Raw genomic sequence first — 13,224 nt, 5'->3', positions numbered from 1 at the left:
AAAGCTGTTGCTTAGCCAAAGATCGAAAAACCTAAAAACTTGTTTAGCTTCAGTTTTCTGATGTTTTTTTTTTTGGCAACATTTTTTTTCCATTTCTGAAGCTGCGGCAAAGAGAAAACTTAAGCCGCACCTTAAGTCTGTAAATTTTTTAAATGCCAAACGCTCTGAAGATCTCAAGACTTTTGCTAAATTTCGTTTAACCCTATATAGAGTATTCTATAAAAATAGTTAATCTTAAAGATTTGTGAGCAAATATTTTTAATTATTAAATTTTTCTTTTTTAAACACATCTCTTAGGAAACATTTAAACATTAAGCATTTTATTTTGAATAGATTTTTCCAATGCAATCGAAAATATAAGAAGTTGCAATATTTTCCTATGCAAAAAAAAAAAAGCAAAGGGTTAAGCAAGCATTTAACTTGATTTCCGTGGCACTTTCCTCGAATAAGCCAAGTTAAAACGCAGATATGTGTGAGTCACTGATTGAGTGCATGAGTATGTTGGGTTTTTACCTTGTTTTCCCACCTCCATCTTCTCGTTTTCTTGGGCTTCCACTTCCATTCCGCTGAATGGCGAATACAGCTGTTCCATAAAAATTCCTTTTTCGCGTTTAATTTTAGCCACAGAAATTGCACGGGGAAAACAAAAAGTGCAAGAACAAAAAATGTTTATTTTCGTATTGTGCTCGAAACTCATTTACATGCAAACATACACACACACACACAAACACAGCGACAAACAAGACAGCCGATGAAGAAAATGCAAAAGGAAGCGAGCAAAATGCGTGGGACGCTAACTCTACACCCCGGGCCACAAAAAGAGGGTTAACCTTGAAGGAGTCGCGTCATCACAGGTTGTTTCTTTGTGAAAAAGGTGAAACTATAAATCATATCCCTAGCTATCAGAATCTAGAAAGGCTAATCAGCGGATTCCATTGGAACAATATTCATTTATTTATTCATGAATTAAAAATATTATCAACTTTGATCATTTGTTTTCATTTGTATTGTTCTATTTTTTCATCAATGGTAATTTTAACCTGAATTGAGATGCTTAATATTTTAATAACATATCATAGAGAAAAAGCTATGCACTTGCTTGTTAAAAATATACAACATTTTTCAACACTTACTCAAGAATCGATTGATCATATATTTAAAGCTTTGGTTTTTAAGTTCTATAAGGTGTTTTTAAAATGATAATATAATAGATATATGATAATATTTGGTTTGATAGTTTGCTAATTGGTATAGAAATATAGAAAATTGGATGGAGACTTTAATAGTAATTTGGTAGTATAGCTATGGAACTTTAAAATGTTATATAGAAATATAAATAGCCAAATTTCACAGATAAATTTATCTATAGTTGCCTTAGTTCCATGTTTCTCCGATCATTCGTTAAAGGTATCTGAAGATCGATCCGTTTTGGATCGTAATCGCCTTGTTTTCTCCCCCTCACCGATGAAATTCACATGCAAATGCAAATTACGAATGCAAAAGGCAATGCCAGCGGGGCAACATGGCCACAATTTGTGTAAGTAGAGCCCACAAGACCATGCATACACCATTCCACACAGCAGACTCATCCCCATCCGCATCCGCATCTGCACATCCAAGCCATCGGAAACCGAGGAGCCGAGAGCAGATGTGCGGCGTTTTGGGCTCCCGCGTCACCGATCCCATCCAGAAGCGAGCTGAAACCCCACGAAAGTACCTTGAATTTTCCCATTCTATGCGCCCCTACTGCCCATTGTTGTTCTCTTCCTCTCCATTAATCTGTTTTTCGTGTATATATACAAATGTATGTGTGTGTGTGTGTGTATGTACATGCGAGTTGTTGTATGTGGCACATGCATTTGTTTTTCGTTTTTCGTGTTTTTTTTTTGTTTTGTTTTTTGCATGCTCATGTTCATTTCCTTTTGTCAATTGAATTTAATGGAGTTGAGTGGCGACCCCATTGCCTACGTATGTGTGAGTATCTGTATGTGTGAGTGCACGTTCGTGTGGCCAAGGGTGGAATGGAAGGGCATGGAATTGATCGATCAAGTTGATCAGGGGAGCGTGCAACGATCGTGTGCATATAATGCATGCTTAGGGGTGGTTTTTCTCCCAAAGATCCTGATCTGCAGCTGTTGGGTTTCACTGTTTTTTTTTCTTCTTTTTTTTTTGCTTGGGGAGGGCGGGAAAATCGCCGAATGCAACCCTTGGGGAACTGGATCCTACAGCTGGATCGGATCCAATGCACCCGGTTTCCATACTGAGAGTAAAAAGGGCAATCGGAAGCCTCTATTTTAGTACCCATACACATATGTTTTCATTTCGCCTCCATGGATCATAAAACTTGAAAACCTGTAAATGCACATGTGGCTAATATCAAAGTGCACAGCTTTTCATTATGCATCAACAATCATCGTTAGGTGTGGAAAAGTATTAGGCATGAGAGCTTCACAGTTAGTTAATTTTACCAAATTAAGGAATATCATTTAAAGAAAGTTCTAAAAATATAAAAAAAAAAATTAAAATTAAGATTTTATCACGTGGTAACTGCTTATTTCTTTAGCTTCTTATTTCCTTAAAAAATTTAATTTCATCTAATGCATAAAAACCCCAAGAACTTGAGTACTAGCAACCTGGATATTGGACCATTTCATATATTACTTTTAGGGAAAGCCCTTTGTTTATGGTTGATATTTATCCACGCTACCGGATAAACAATTTAATCCCGAGCATTAGACGAAGTAGTAGCATTTTCTCGCTTTCAAGGACATGATTAATTCGCTGTGTAGGGGATGAATGCAACTCTTCAGTTCTTTTTTTTTTCGCCAAGTGCCAAGTCCCCTGTGAGATCGCAGCTGACGTTCAGTTCAGTTTAGTTCATTTCGGTTCGCTTTTGCAATAACGCAATAAAAAGGGGGGAACAACTGGGACCACCAACCCTTGACGACAGGATCTGTTTAGTGTGTGCGTTCGCATTTCATTTCCACCCCAAAAGGAAAAAGGACAGTGCCACCCTCGCACCCTCCCGAATTCAAGAGCGACCACCCGCCGACCATCCGCTTGTGATCTGACTGTCGTTCCCCCCGTTTTCGGGGTTTTAGGGGTTGGTTTTTGGTCCTTGACAGCAGCGGCGGCGGCGGCGGCGGCAACGAGAAAAAAGCTCTTTGCTCCGAGCAACCCCCCAAAGGAAATGGAAATATAAGGACAAGGGGAGCGGAACGGGGTGGAGAGGGAGCGGCAGCAACATCCGCTCGAAGGGATGGAGGTCTATAGGGTTGCAACTGTGGTCGGAGGGGATCATGCTTGGCTGCCGCTCGATTTCTGGGCTATGCAACGCCTGTCGTTGCCAGACAGCCACCCGACCATTCGAACACCCTCCCTTCGCAACTCCTGCACCCCCTCGGGCATCCTCCCCCACCACACACACAACGCGTCCTTGTTCTTGCCAGAAAAAAGGGGGAGTGTGGGAGTTTTCCCAGGATTTGGCTATTTTTGGGCCTAGCTAAAGTATGGCGAATTTTGTTGCTTTGTTTTGCCAAGGCAATGGCTTCACATACATAGTACATATGTACATACTAGTGTGTGTACTAGTTAATCTTCTAAGCAGCAGGAGTTGGAAAAAGTTGGGGTAATAAGCATATAAATATACCTACTACATACATACGATGAACAAACAAATTAGTTCACATTTAGCATTCAAAAGTTACAAAAATTGTTTTTCGATTCTTGTAAATTTGTCAGTTTTTAGTTGAAGCAAACTAACACCAACGTAGCACCGTTCAGGAAATGTAAGATAACCTGCAACAGCATAATCTTATCTCTAGGTTGTTCTAAAACTACAATGTCGATTTGAAAGAAATTATTTCCTGGTTTCATAGGTACATAGTTAATGGCAATGGTCAGGGTTTTTAGATTAAATCTACTAATATAGATATCGTATTACAAGAGTGCAAGCTCTAAAGAGAAATAGCTACTATATGATCACGATATATGTTATAACAATATATATATATATTTGTAAGAAAAGCTGCAGTCTCACATTTCCCAAGCTAATCCCCTATGTTTATCATCAGCATCAAATTCGGATTATATCTGCACAATGGTACGCAAAGCTTCGTTCCACTCCGGTTCTCTAATGGGTTTTTGTGTAGGGTTGGAAAATCGATGCTTTTGGTCGGATCGGGAGTGAAAATGTGCGCAGTTGGCATCCGATAGTGATGATGATGATGATGATGTTGGGTAGTTTCAGGGGGAGTTTGGCTTCCTTTCACTCGGATTAAGTCGCTATTGTTACCAATTCCATCTTCGTATCTCCTGCGTTCTCTGTGACCCAAAAAGTAATGAGCATAAGAAGAAAAGAATTGAAATTTGCAAGCGAAAGAAAACCAGAAAGTTCCATTAACAACAAATATTTTTGGCAGCCTCGATTTTTGTGCTCTCCTCAGTTTTTTTCGGGACCAAGAAGCTGAGTAACGGGGGCTTAGGGGGTTTTTTCCCGATTGCGAGCGAGCGTTTTTAGAAAAGCACAGGCCATCCATCCATCACTCGTACACTGGGAACAAATTCGAGAGGCATGCCTAAAACTTAATTGCTTAGTGTTATCTTCATACTCAAGTCTAATAGGTGGTCTTAATAAATATACAATTTTGTAGTCTCTTTAGAAGTACCGAATATACATGTAATATAAATAGGTTTTAGGAAACTATTAAAAAATCTTTTTCCAAGTCAAGTTCTAACACGATCAAAGTCATTCAAAGCATAATCTCAATTTTTTTCCTCTGCGCGAAAATCGCTGTGAAGAGTGTGAGGAAGGGAGATAGCGAGCGATAGAGAAAGGGACACATGCTAATTCTGTTTTCTGTTTCGAGTTCGAAATGAAAACGGAGCGAAGCTCAAAAATTCGAATTGGAATTGGGAGCTGTGAAAAGAGCGGCGCGAAATCATAATGGAAATCAAAAATAGCAACACACACACACGCACACACAAATACGGATGATCAAACAACGAAGTGTGTGGAAAGAAAAGCCACAAAAATGTGTTCGACGAAAATTGTTGAGCAAAAGCAACGGCGGAAAAAATTTCAATTACATATTGACTTTTGTTTATTTGCTGGCGGCTTTGAAATGGATTGGAATTTCGGTGTGTTGTGTTGTGTGAAATCACGGACTCCAGTTTCTTGTGCTTTTTTTGTTCGTGTTTTACTTTTTTGAGCGGGGTGCGGCATAAATTTTCACTTTGCCAGGCGGCATAACAACAACAACAAAAGCAACAGCGGAGTAGAAGTGTTGCCAAAAATACAAGGCACACGCACACACACACAAACACTGGAATTTCGAATGCCAAACGAGTTTTGGAACTCTGGTTCCTCTGCTTCTTCTTTCCCTCGGCGAATATTTTCTTCGTCATTCAAGAGCCAACAACAACAACACAAAAACATTAAAAAATAAACAAAAAGCGTTGAACAAAATTTCCAACTTTTATTGTTAATTTCTTTGAGCGCAGCTTTTTTAAGCTGCTGCGCGGGCGTCGACGCCGACAGCGCTACACTGCAAGAAAATATTAGTAATAGATCGGTCAAAACACTTTTCCAAATCTTACGTTTGCTCTCAAGGCATTGTAATGTGCCAATTGAGTTAGAAATCAGTTAGAAATTATATGCATATTAGCAAAAATGTAGTTTCATAAATGAATTTAAATTCTACATTCCAGTAAAAATATGCTTACTGACTTTAGTTAATCATAACACATATGTATTTCTCACCGTGTAACAGCATTATTGTTGTTCTTGTTTTTCGTGTAATTATGATCTTGTGCTGACTTTTTTATATGTACATGCATGTGTACATATATTTGCTCAAATCAAGTAATCAGTTATATTTAAGCATCAAAATCAAGTTTTGGCAATTGCTAATGCAAGGCGGTGGTAAAAAACGACCAAAGATTTATACGAATGTGTGCCGTGAACATTGACGATTTTATTAGAAAGTAGCAATTGGCAAAACAAACAGATATGCAAAATGGCAAAATGCAAAAAAAAAGAGTGGATCCATAAATTGAAAGTTTAATCTTTTCTTGACACCTTTCTACTTCCCCAGTCGGGAATTTTAATTGCCTCGCAAAAAATAATGACAGGTGTCTGGTGAATTATCTTCTTCAGCGCTAATAGCATTTATTTTATTTGTAGTAAAATTACCTAAATTAGCTTTTTATGTACATTTACAAATTTTAAGTTCTGCATCTGCATGGTGAGATCATTTCAGTTGCCGTGTAAGCTTCTTAAAAAAAACTGTGTATATATGAATGTATATATTCTTTCATATATGTATATGTATATAAATTTATAATCACATAAATATTTATGTACTTATGTAAATATTACATAAATGTATGTACATAAGTATGTTCCTCACTGCTTTGTAATCTCTAAAAATTGTAGAACCTACATTGTAAATTATGTATGACCTTGACATTTCATAATTTTTTAGAAACATTTCCACTTGGTTTATAAGAATTCGTTAAAAATTATGTTATGTATGTACATACACACATTTCTATGTACATATGTACATAGTACATCATGTGGCTTAAATCTCGTATTATGCCATGCTCTCATTATGCTTATTATAACTCTTATACATACAAAAAGTATTATAAAAGTGTTTCCCACAAATTCCACGTTTTATTTGACGATCTAAATACATAGCTTTTTACATAGAACTCCATGTGCCATATTTCCTTATGTGCTAAGCAAAAAAAAAACACATTTTCTTTGCCTTTTCATTTAGCGCGACTTCCTTTTGCCACAACCCCTTCTTCTTCTTTCTTTTCTTCCCCTCAATTCCCGCGCAAAACGCTTTTTTCCAACGAGACAGTTGCAAAAAGCAATCAACTGTATCGTGGAGTGTCCCCATCTCGCTCGCACTCACTTGTTCTAGCGCACGAACGATCTTCGGTTTTTCGAATGCAGCAGAAAGAACAACAAAAGCAAAAACTTCGTGCTCACACACACACGCAAAGCCTATTTCTTTTTTCGACTTTTATTCGAACTTTTTTGCAGCGATTTTTCAGTAACAAACGGCAACTCTCAGGAATAAAATCGTCGTCGCTCCGCTCGTTAAATTCTCGTTGCTTTTCCACCCACATAAAAAATCAGGATAAATTGTTAGTAGTCTAAAAAACAGTGCGGATTGCATAAATTCAAGCGGAGCACCGATTGGAAAAACACCCACGGAAAAAACTATGTGATGTTAAATACGTTTTTGTGTCGAGTGCATAATTTGTTGTAATTAAAGTTCAACTGCAAATGCAAAAAGACGAAATATATAATAATTTATAGGTGTTTGTGAGTGTTTGCGCCCCCTCTCCTGTGCAACGTGTGGGAAAGAGAGAGAGGGAGTGAGAAAGAGGGAACGTGACCGAGTTGCCATGAAAACTCCAATGGAAATTCAGGTGAGCGATTGTCAATCGACGTGATGTTATGCGGGGACCATCATCTCTATACGTTCACCTTTCATATGCACACTGTAGCCGTCGAAAAGATCTGTAGAATTTATGATTTTGCCACAGAAACGACACTCCTCGCATCAATTAGTATTGGTTAGAACATTTGGCATGCGTGTAGAATTTCGCACAGAAATGTTAATTTTCCAGCTGAAAACCCGATGAAACCGTTAAAAATTAAGGTACATATTTAGGTACACATAATTTGTACACCGAAATTAGAGAGAAAACGCGCGGCGATGAAGTCATGCTGGAAGCCAAAAATAAATCAACGCCGATCATAAAAACGTTTGGAGAGTGCACAAAATATAATTTGCGCTTTTTAGTGGGAAATGCATTGCACACACAAGCCGAGACCATCTTTCATCTCCCTCGCACACCCTTAAACAACTGCAACGAGAGATGGAGAGAGGTGTCGGAGTGGGGGAGAGAGAGAGCTTGCTCGGCAACGGTAATTTTACCATTTCGAACATTATGGCTTCGCTTTGCTGCGAAAAAAACAAGCAAAGCTAAAGCAACAACAAAATCTCGCCCCATGGTGGAAAACAAAAACAATACCAATGCGAATGATATTTTCGAACTCCGCCAAATATGTGCAAGCAGAGTTGTCAGCCTCGTTCGTTGTCACTTACAGTATATGAGGTTCTATTGAACAACTTTATTAATTAGTACGTACGACTCACATCTCACTGTCTATGCCAAATACTATTTACCACGTAGAGACCCTAAACAATTTTTGTGATATTCATATTCAATACTTTCTCCAATTATATTTAACATTGTCTTGAGATTAGCAAAAACGTTATCGTGTTTTTATAGACAGGCTTTTCAAGTAGTGTAGTTAGTAAATTTGACGTCCGTTGGAAACGTATTTCCTTCTTCCTTGATGTGGAACTTAAATTAGGTGGCAACCAGATAATGAAAAGCGTGTCCTCCTTCTGCATCATCCTAATTTGTCGATCTTTTGTCGTGAATTGGCAACTCTGTGCGCCAAGCATACAAAAAGCACACGTCTGAAGAGGGGTGGCAAACAGGCGACGTCAACTTATTTTTCGAACTCACACTCTCATTCGCACTCACACTCTTCGGGTTTCGCTTCGGCTTCGTTTCCAACTCTCTCGGCGCTCTTCGGGGTCTCTGCTTATGGGAACCTTTCGTTTTTTCGAGCACCAGCGGAAAGTCGCGTCAGTCGTCAGTTTTTCTTCAGTGGCTTCGCGCGTCCGCAATTTTCAGTGTGTGGTGCGTTGTTGCTGCTGCCTACTCTTTTCTTTCTGCTCTCCACGGCAGCGGGAAAGGAAAATACATACACATGCATACAGGGCCCCATCACATACAGTAAAAATAAATTCAACTTTATTGCTTTTCCCCCCGTCGCGTTATCGTGTGTGTGTGTATTAGTATTATATATATTTTACTATATATATACATATATGGATTGGAAAAGCAACACCAAAATTTGATATGTGCAAAGTTTATTGACGACTACGTGCTGCCTGTGATTCTATTTCGGTGTGTATATAAAATTGATCAATAATGTTTTAAAGTACCGCTTAATAATATACAATAAGAACTTGCATTTGAACTGTACCTGGCAATTATCTGCCTGAGATTGTGTGTGTTTTTGCATATCGAATCGATACTTCCAGTGGTGTTTCTATCGATTTTTCCCTATGCTCACTTCACGGGAGAAAGCTTTTCACCAATGTACGAAAAGAGACAGGCACAGACAGAGCAGGAGAGGGAGAGCTTTCCCACAAAATGCAACGCTGAAGTAAATGACGGGCGGTTTTCATTAATTTTCACACACGCACACACTGCCAGTGGCTCACTTTCCATGCAAATGAGGTCAAGTGTTGCAGTGGGAAATGTTTTCTACAAGTACACGTGTATGTGTGCGCGAGTAGGAAAGTTATATAAGCTTTTCATTACCGATTGCGACGAGGGAAAGCTTGATAAAAAAAACTATGATTAGTAAACACGAAGATTGCCAAGAGCGAGTTCAATTAATTGCTTTCTATTATAAACTCCTACAAAAAAGCACGTTTTTCATTTCGATAGATTCCCAAAGTCTTGGTGGCCGCCATCTTGGTTTTTCCCCCACACATAAAATATTTTGTTCAATGCTAGGCTCTCTCGCTCTTTTGGCTCCCCTTTTCTTTCTCTCCCGCTCATTTTGTCATACTCCCTCGTCAGTTTTTATGTTTGTTCACGAAAAACAAAAACAACAAGCGTGAAATTTTCTCTCTGCACTTTTCACACACACTTAGAAAAGTGGGAGAACCAGACGGCTCAGCATGAGGCAAGGAGGATGATGAGGAAGGGAGAGAGAGAACAGTCGCCACATATTTTTGTTTCCACTTTGTGCTACACTTCTGCTACGCCGCTTTTGTTGTTTTCTTTTCGACACGTTTACACATTTCCATTTTTCATATTTTCGTGTCGCCTAATCTTTTTTATGGGACTGCGCGACGTTGCTAAATTTCACTTGTGACTTTTGCAAAAGTTTCATTTGTTTACATTCTACGCACATGTGCAGAATAATAACAATAATAAATGAGATATAAAAAAGCTTTTGCGCAACAAGTGTAGAAAAGCAAAAACTGTATTTTTCTCTTTGGTTTCTTGCCTTAATTCTTTGTTTACAATTTAAACTTGTACACTTCTTTCAAGTCATCAACTTTTTTTCCTTTTAAAACACCATGACCTTGCATCGAATTTCTGACCTACACACGCACGTGCAAAAAAAGTTTAATATGTGTCGCACTTTTCTATTATCCACTATTCTTAATGTTCTTGTCTTACAGTAAACAGCAAAAATATAGAAAAAATAAAACGAAGGCGGGGAAAAATAATGAGCGGCCGTTATCGCAACCTGCTCTTTGGCCGACTTTTATTTTTGTTAGTTTTGATTTACTTATTCGCTTTGTGGCCATTAGCAAAAAAGTTCATTGAACTTTTCTGCGTTTTATTTTACGGTTTATTGTTGATTATTTTCGGTGGCTCACTTTTTTCACTTTCACTTGAACTGGCCAGTGTATTTAACAAGTTTTTGTGTGGCTATATCCAAATTATAAAACTAATATGGCACTTTAAAGGAGGTGTTTCTAGTAGTTGGTTTCATTAGGAAAGTCTTAAATTGAATTTGATTTAATGTTGATAGTTAAGTGTCATAGGTCATAAATAAATTGAAGTATTAGCTTGTAACATAACTGTTCGATAACCATTGAGAAATGGATCTGCTTTTTATCGTTAACTTGCATAACTGGCAGTTGTAGATAATGCCCTTCAAAGAAATCTCAAGAAAAACCAACAAAGCCCTAGAGATCTAGAAAAGAAGAATAATCGACATCATCGGCGGGACAGATCTCCATCGGTGCCCATGATAGATATGGATAGCCCCACGAAAACCTAAAGCATCGACTTCCTCCGCTCCCACGCAAATGTACAATACAATACTCTGAGATACATTTACAGATACAGATACATTCGCGCATAACAAGCCCTTAACATTCACTTTAAATAGCTTTTCGAGAAAACAAGTTTTTGTGGTTGACGTTTTTTTTTTTTTTTTTTTTTTTTTTTGTTGTTGTTATACATTTTTCGCTGCTTTAATGGCAAAACGACATTTTCTGCGGCCGAACAGAAGCGAGCGAAGCGGAAAAGTAAAAAAAAGAAAGAAGCGTGGAAATGGAAAATGATATGTTTCAACTCTCAGATGCAAATTATCGTTATTCGTAAATATTATGTATAAAGGTTGCAAGAACTTTGATCACACGATCTTTTAGTAATACACTATTTCTGATAGATATGCTATATGATGAACAATGCGTTTAGGAACCAACATGTGACTTACATGGAAAACAACTGCGATCCAGCTGGCAAAAAACGTAGCTTCTTTCTATGAAATTATAATAACTAATCGTATTTTGCGTGGTTTACTACCTACCAGCTCGACTCAGAATGGCTGGCACACTTGACTTGGCTTTTCTCAATCTTTGCTTGCAAGCCTGTTTGCTGCTAAATGTGCAATGTGAAGAACAAGAAAGGCGACGGGCTAAAAGGGTGTAAAAATAAATAAAATGAGCGACAGACGACGGACGCCTACATACGTGGGTTTTCAGAGGTGTTTTTTCCCCCAGTTTTGCGTTTTTTGGGCTTCGAGCCGCCAGAGTTTCAATGGTGTGTGTGTGTGTGTTTCTGCGTTGCTATTCAGCAACATTTTCAGCTGCCAGAAATTAAATTATTGAAAGTCAGTGCGAGAAGTCGAGTCGTCGTCGAGTTTATTTTTACGTCGTAAATATACAAATTTTATGTCTCACAAACGCAGCACACACATGTCTATGTGGCGTGTGTGTATGCGTTCGAGCAGAAAAAAGATTCCACTTTATGCAAATCTTGTGGGGGAAGTTTTATATTTGTTCTTGGCCTCCACTCACTCTTTTTTTCCTCGCTCTCTCCCGCTTCCTCCTCCCCCCTCTTTCTTATTCTTAAGTTATTTCCATTTTAAATTTGTTTTTCTGGCGGCTGCCCAGTGTGTGTATGTGTGTGTGCGCGTGTGTGTGTGTTGGCGATTTTTCTGGCAGCGATGTGAAATGAAATGAAATGAGTTTCTTAAACTGGTTTTTCTGCCAAGTGATCGGATCGGATCTCGGATCTCTAAACCAACAAACAAAACTCGACTTGCCAGCCGAGAACGGGGCGACCACCCGCTCCTCCGTTTCGTTTTTTCGAAATGGCACAGTTCTTGTACATTCTGTCGAACCGGTTTTTCTTTTGACTTTTGCACACACAAACACCCATACACAGACACACAACTTACACACATACTACCCAGAACAGAAGTCTTGAAACCAGCCCCATTATGGTTTCCAAGTTCAGAGCGCTCTCTCCATCTCTCTGGCGCTGGCCAAGAATTTTCATTACTCTAAAACAGTGGAGGGCTCGGGCTCCAGACTTTGGCGGCACTTCCTGTGTGCCCAAACGCAAGGGACGACAGTTGTGATCCAACATCTGCCGGCCGGCAGGACGCGGCAAAATGGAGGGAGGAAGGGAGACTATGACTGCATATACACAAGCGAACATAATCAGGAGAGGGGGGATCGGCTTAGTTTAGGGGTTGATTGCAACCCCAAAAAAGGCCGGGACCGGCCTACAGGACCCTCTCCCTCATCCTTCTCCTAACTTAGCGTAAACCGGTCTGCTTCGGTTCTCCCCGTGGCTCACCTTTTGCCGTCTGGCGCGTGCTTAGAAAAAGGGGACCGCTATCGCCCGACATCCTTTATATTATTATTATCCCGCTCCCCATCCCACCCGACATCGCCGCATCCCATTTTCATTTCCATCTGGCACTCGAAAAGTCTGTTGGCATGGAGGCAAGAATTAATGAAGCCTAGCTGGGCCAAGCCAAATGGCTGAATTCTAAAACAAGTTTACGACAAAAGGATGGAAATGCTAATCTCTGGTACCCATTCCAATCTTAATTCATTGTAAACCGATCTGCGCTTACATAGAAACTTACGCTACATGCTGCAGAAAAAAAACCCATTAATCTGACATCTGACATTGATCGCCGATAATTAAAGCAGCAACCCAATCAAATTGCGAAAAATATAACATTAGTTTTTCGTACTACAGCGGTTGCAATATTAAAACAAGTTGAGTTTTTCGCTAACAACGTTTCGTAAAATGAAAATTTTGAACGTAGTTTGATAGTAGATCTCAACA

General features: G+C 39.0%; 1 protein-coding gene, 1 long non-coding RNA gene and 2 other non-coding genes across 14 annotated transcripts in view; 3 read left to right on the top strand and 1 right to left on the bottom strand.

The window, feature by feature from the left end:
- The first annotated feature begins 3,093 nt into the window (after positions 1–3,093).
- Positions 3,094–5,429, top strand: lncRNA:acal (long non-coding RNA:acal). The gene has a single exon (NR_133110.1). It is a non-coding gene; the product is annotated as a long non-coding RNA:acal (long non-coding RNA).
- Positions 5,430–7,062: 1,633 nt separating this feature from the next.
- The window catches only part of lola (longitudinals lacking), a 61,398-nt gene continuing 55,236 nt past the window's right edge, over positions 7,063–13,224 (top strand). For 9 of the 11 annotated variants that reach the window (NM_080027.6, NM_206083.4, NM_206082.4 and 6 more), the window contains exon 1: positions 8,684–9,009. The gene's annotated coding sequence lies outside the window, so the exon portion shown is untranslated. Of the gene's footprint in view, positions 7,450–8,683; positions 9,010–13,224 lie in introns of those variants that run through there. The other 2 variants (NM_176132.4, NM_176128.5) reach the window with 1 other exon arrangement.
- On the bottom strand, positions 8,359–8,759 carry asRNA:CR45135 (antisense RNA:CR45135). The gene is made up of 2 exons (NR_124504.1): positions 8,581–8,759; positions 8,359–8,513 (listed from the first exon to the last, which is right to left on the bottom strand).
- On the top strand, positions 13,084–13,219 carry snoRNA:lola-d. The gene has a single exon (NR_048085.1). It is a non-coding gene; the product is annotated as a snoRNA:lola-d (small nucleolar RNA).

This window comes from Drosophila melanogaster, chromosome 2R (genome assembly GCF_000001215.4).
Source record: "Drosophila melanogaster chromosome 2R".
NCBI classification, from domain to species: domain Eukaryota; kingdom Metazoa; phylum Arthropoda; class Insecta; order Diptera; family Drosophilidae; genus Drosophila; species Drosophila melanogaster.
The sequence above is the reverse complement of the archived record's forward strand: the minus strand, read 5'-3'. Positions and strand labels throughout refer to the sequence as shown.